The sequence below is a fragment of the Quercus robur genome, chromosome 5 (genome assembly GCF_932294415.1).
Source record: "Quercus robur chromosome 5, dhQueRobu3.1, whole genome shotgun sequence".
NCBI lineage: Eukaryota > Viridiplantae > Streptophyta > Magnoliopsida > Fagales > Fagaceae > Quercus > Quercus robur.
Genome location: NC_065538.1, coordinates 81,169,541 through 81,175,154, shown reverse-complemented (window position 1 = coordinate 81,175,154; position 5,614 = coordinate 81,169,541). Strand labels below are relative to the sequence as shown.

The 5,614-nt window shown below is 35.7% G+C and overlaps 1 protein-coding gene and 1 pseudogene across 1 annotated transcript in view; both read left to right on the top strand.

Annotated features, from left to right (window-relative positions):
• The window catches only part of LOC126727354 (G-type lectin S-receptor-like serine/threonine-protein kinase At1g11330), a 47,504-nt gene that overhangs the window by 10,995 nt on the left and 30,895 nt on the right, over positions 1–5,614 (top strand). The gene's annotated exons all lie outside the window — the stretch shown is intronic.
• On the top strand, positions 1,905–5,069 carry LOC126728815 (G-type lectin S-receptor-like serine/threonine-protein kinase At1g11330; annotated as a pseudogene).

Below are 5,614 nucleotides of genomic sequence, written 5' to 3'. Positions count from 1 at the left end.
TAGAATTTCAGAATTTCTTATAAGCATTCAAATATTCTGCACAAAAAAACTAAATGTGATTTTAAAAATGGACAACGAAGACACAACAATGAAAGAGCACCGTTAAAAGGTCATAATTGAAGAGTTAAAACTTTCAAAAAATGTCATAATTGAAGAGTCACAACTTTCAATATACTGTTAAAATTGTTACTAGCTTTAGAATCCTCACTTAAGGCACTTTTTTCTGCATAATTTAGCAGACGTTTGAAGCCTCAAACTGAGACACTTGACAAGAAAGAAATCCAATGTCAATTCCAAATGCTAATCATACTGGGGGGGTCTACTGATCTTGAGTGTGGTTGAAATACTCTAGATGAAGATGATTGTGACACGTGGCCAGAAAGAAAGCTAATAAAGGCTACTAATCAGAGGTGTGTTCCGAGTCACGTAGGCTGAAGATAATAGAGACATGTGACAAAAAGAAGTTGACGGGGAGAGGATATCATTCAGTTTGGTTCATGATATTCAACCGTGATGGTTGAGGACACTTGATTAGAAGGAAAGCAAAAGAAAGATGCATATGTCCAGTGAATGTAGTTTAAATAACTAAGATCATCTTGTCATGAACTATCACTTCAGAGAAAGACATACTACTAATACTAGGTTGTCAAGATGTTGGGAAAATTAAGGCAAAATAATGGAAAATAAATAAATAACAAAGTAGGTTTACAAATGGCACAAAATGGATGTTATCTTTAAGACTATTTGTCTCTACTCAATTGAGACTCAAACTTGGCTAGTTTATAAACAAACAAATATGAATGAACAATTTATTGAGCCAAGCAAAAACAATTTATGAACAACTTAGAGTGTGTTTGGATATCGTTTATTTGCTAAATTAAAAACTTTTTGCCGAAAACTGTAGAAAAATATTTTTTTAATGGGCAAAACACTGTTCACATGTTTTGTGCAAGTTGGCTGGTCCATGTATTGTAGCCATGGGTCCCACTTTTTCAAACGCAAATGCAGACTTGGGGCTGGAAACGCGCAATCCAAATGGAGGCTTAGTTTATTTTTAGCCTACCCGGTTGCAAGAAGCTAGTCAAAATACAAAGAGGATGACTTACCTGGGCCCTGGTGTGACAGAAAGGACAGAGTTGGATGCATTCGGACTTTTGGAGACTGAGACAGAAGCTGATCGTGGATTACTTGCATGTCTGGTTTACAAACTAAACGTGGTGTTGAAGAGAAAGCCTTGACGGTATTGTTGATTGACGCACCCGAAGATGAAAGTGGAACACTTACTAAAGTTACCACTTTTATAGAATTCTAAAGCAAGCGAGCACAACTTTTTCCTTTCAAGAGATTGTTCTTAGGCTTTCCACATCGTGATTAATCTGTGTACTGTGTCACTATCTCTATTGCTTTTGATTTTATTGCATAAACTGTGGTGTGTATACATATATTCTGCTGGGTATATAATTTTTATTTTTTGTGATTAACTGTTAATTCATTTATTTCTGCATAGGGATCTATACTTAATTGTTTAGGATTTTGCAGATTCTATTCTTGCGTCTTATTCAGTGTTAATTATTGTACTTATTCCAATTGTCTCTTTAATTATTTCCCATCCCTAGTCGCCTAGTCCTTGGTTGAAATTCAACCTATCCTTTTTGACAAAGGAAGAAACTATCTAGACTAGGGAACAAACCCCTTTGATTTATAATTTAATATGACAAACTTATTTCTCGGGATCAAGGCTTTTGAAAGTCTAGAGTAGCCTTTTTCTTAAAAAATCTACCAGCCAAAGGTTAAACTTTTTTGTTTTTTGTTTTTTTGCCCGAATAAACAAAGCTGTAACTTGTTTTATGAGAAAGGCCTACCTGTTCTGCATTCTCGGACACAAGTAGGCCAGAGAACAAGTTATGGGACTTGAGACACACTTGTTGTCTGTCCTTTGTTGCTTTTGTTTGAATTTGGGAGTTGCAATAGACACCATTAAATCTTCTCAATCCATCAAAGACCCTGAATACATAATATCCAATGGGAGTGCTTTCAGACTGGGATTCTTCAGCCCTGTAAATTCCACCAATCGCTACTTCGGAATATGGTATAATAACATCTCTGTATTCACTGTCATATGGTAGCTAACAGACAGAAACCTCTCAAGGATTCTTCCGGGGTTCTTTCTATATCTGAGGATGGCAATCTTGTGGTACTAAACAGACAGGAAGAGATTCTTTGGTCATCAAATGTTTCAAATTCTGTAACCAATTCAAGTGCCACTCTTTTGGATTCCGGAAACCTTGTATTGCAAGTTGACACAACAGGAATTATATTATGGGAAAGTTTTCAACATCCATCTGATTCCTTCTTGCTAAGAATGAAACTTAGTACTAATTTAAGGAAAGATGAGAAAGTGCAGCTGACATCATGGAAAAGCCCTTTTGATTCATCCATTGGAAGCTTCTCTGCAGGCATTGATCCACTGAACATTCCTGAAGGTTTTGTTTGGAAAGACAGTCGCCCATATTGGCAGACTGGTCCATGGAATGGTCAGGTCTTCATTAGAATAAAAAACTGGAATCTTGTATATCATAATGGATTTAGTGTAGTAGATGACAAACAAGGAACTGTTTATGCAACTTTTGCTTATATGGACTTGTTACATTTGTCAAAATTTGTTTTGGATTCACAAGGAAATCTAGTGCAGACATATTGGGATGATGGGAAGGAGGATTCGAAGGTTGTGGGGTTAGCTCCAAAAGATAAGTGTGATGTTTATGGCACATGCGTTGCAAATGGAAGCTGTGATTCACTGGGTTCATCAATCTGCAGCTGTATGAGAGGATTTGATCGAGCCCAAGATTATTGAGGAATGGAACAGTGGACATTGGAGTAGTGGATGTGTGAGGAGGAAACCATTGCAGTGTGAAAGGTTGAACAATAATGTTGAAGAAGGAAAAGCAGATGGGTTTTTCAGGTTGAAGATGGTCAAGGTGCCAGACTTTGCTCAGTGGTCATAAGGGGACCAAAGACGATTGTCAAAAGCAGTGCCTGCAGAACTTTTTTTGTGTTGCTTACGCATTTGATATAGGCATTGGTCGTATGTCATGGAGGGGAAACCTTGTTGACCTACAACAATTCTTGGTTGGTGGATCAGATATATATATTTGTCTAGCCTATTTGGAATTTGGTAAGTTCATTTTGTTTTAAGAGTTAGTTTTTTTTTTTTTTCTTTCCTAATCTTATGCTTCATCCAGCAATTATTAGTCCGGTTGTTTGTTTACCTAGTTAGTTAGAACAAAAGCAATTGGATTTCAATATTTTTGAATTTAATTTTCATTGTCAAATTTGACTGAAGTAGTTTAAAACTTGTTCCTATACACAGAAAATGAGAGACATTTGAAAGTAATCATCACAACTACTGTGATTATTGGAGTGATTTCTATTGCCTGCACTGCATACTTCTTATGGAGGTAGATGGCTAAAAAAAGGAGAGGTAATATGCCAATTGATTATCTACAGTGACTAGGAATTGCTAGATGGGCTAACTAATATTACATTTTGCAACAACAATGAAAACAAAAGGCGACGAGAGTTTACTGTTTGACTACCTGAAAGATGTGAAACTACACGAGCTACCAATCTTTAATCTGGAAGAATTGGCAACTGCAACAAACGACTTTCATATAACTAATAAGCTTGGACAAGGTGGCTTTGGTCCAATCTATAAGGTAATGGTTGCTCATGTAGAGTTCATTTGTCTCTCTTAAATAGATATGTGTTGATATTCTTTAATTTTTCTTCTAGGGTAAATTGCATAATGGACAGGAAATAGCAGTGAAAAGACTGTCTAGAGCCTCTGAATGAGGTGGGGGTGATTTCTAAACTCTAACATCGGAATCTTGTTAGACTTCTTGGGTGCTGTATTGAGGGAGAAGAGAAGATGTTGATCTATGAGTACATGCCAAACAAAAGTTTGGACGCAATTGTTTTTGGTTAGTTCATACACTTATAAATCTTGCATCAAGTTAGTTAGTGCCTTTAATAAAAAACTCACACAAATTTTAATAATAAGTTCTATTGTGGCAATTTGGTCACTTGAAGCATACTTTTGTGCTAACTTGCCCCAACTTCATTTCTCAACAATTTATCTTTTTTTGCATACAAGTTTACTCATACATTTTTATTTATTTATTTGGGTTACTATTAATTTAGATCTAGTCCACCAAAACCTCCTTAATTGGAGAAAACGCTTCAACATTATTGAAGGAATTGGTCGAGGCCTACTCTACCTTCATAGGGATTCTAGATTGAAGATTAGTCATAGAGATCTAAAGGCATCTAACATCTTGTTAGATCAAGAGCTTAATCCAAAATTATCAGACTTTGGTACAACGAGAATATTTGGAGCCAATGATGATTAGGCCAAAACTAAAAGGGTTGTCGGGACATAGATATTTGTTGAAATTTAATTTAAGTAGTAGCATCACTTGTACTCAAATTATATGGATCTACTTTGTTGTTTAAATGCAGTGGTTATATGTCTCCTGAATGCGCAATGCAAGGCTTGTTTTCAGAGAAATCAGATGTCTTCAGTTTTGGCATATTGTTACTAGAGATTGTAAGTGGGAGAAGAAGCACTAGCTTTTGCAATGATAAGCAATACTTGAGCCTCATTGGATATGTAAGTCTATCTAATTTAGAGCATTCACATTGGGAAAAATTTAGCCAAATTTTACTCAAAATGCCACTTTATCTATTTTATTTAGTCCATGTTTTACATGGTCAATTACCAATAAGATTGAACATTCCAGTTTTTGTATCTTTCAGGCATGGAAATTGTGGAATGATGACAACAGTATGGCTTTGGTAGACCCAACAATATGGGATCCATGCTTTCGAATGGAAAAATTTTGAGATGCATACATGTGGGACTCCTGTGCATGCAAGAATTGGCAAGAGATAGGCCAATTGTGTCTACTATTATTTCTATGCTTAATGGTGAGATTGTGGATCTTCCCACTCCGAAGCAACCTGCATTCATGGAAAGGCGGATTGCTTCAAATACAGAGCTTGCTCAATAGGACCGATTCTCCATTTACAATGTCACTGTTTCAACAGTTTTTGGCCGATGAAAGGAATATTTTGATATAAATTTATCTTTATTGAATATTTTCTTCAAGGAATCAAGAGTAAGTAATCCCAATACTTTATTTATTATGCATTTTGTCATATTTTCTCAAGAAAACTATCAGGGTTAATGTGTAAGTGTTGGCAAATGCCATGACCTTTGTATGTGTCAAATTTTGTCTGTAATGACTAATTCAAGATTTGAGTTTGTAATGACTTAAATTTTTTCAACTCCTAATCTATCGAAGTTCCTCAGCCCTTTGATCACAGCTCAATCGTCAAAAATCGTGGCTAACGTGTTTTAAAGGTTGGCTATGCTTTGGATGTTGTACCCCCACACTAAATTATTGCCTTTGTAAAGTCGGTTATAAGCTAACCAAGTTGGATTGTTACCTAAAATTGGTCTGTTACCATTAAAAAACATTGTTCTCATATATTTTCATTGATTTGGTGATGTGAATAATTTATACATGGACTTTTAATGCTCATGTTGGAAAAA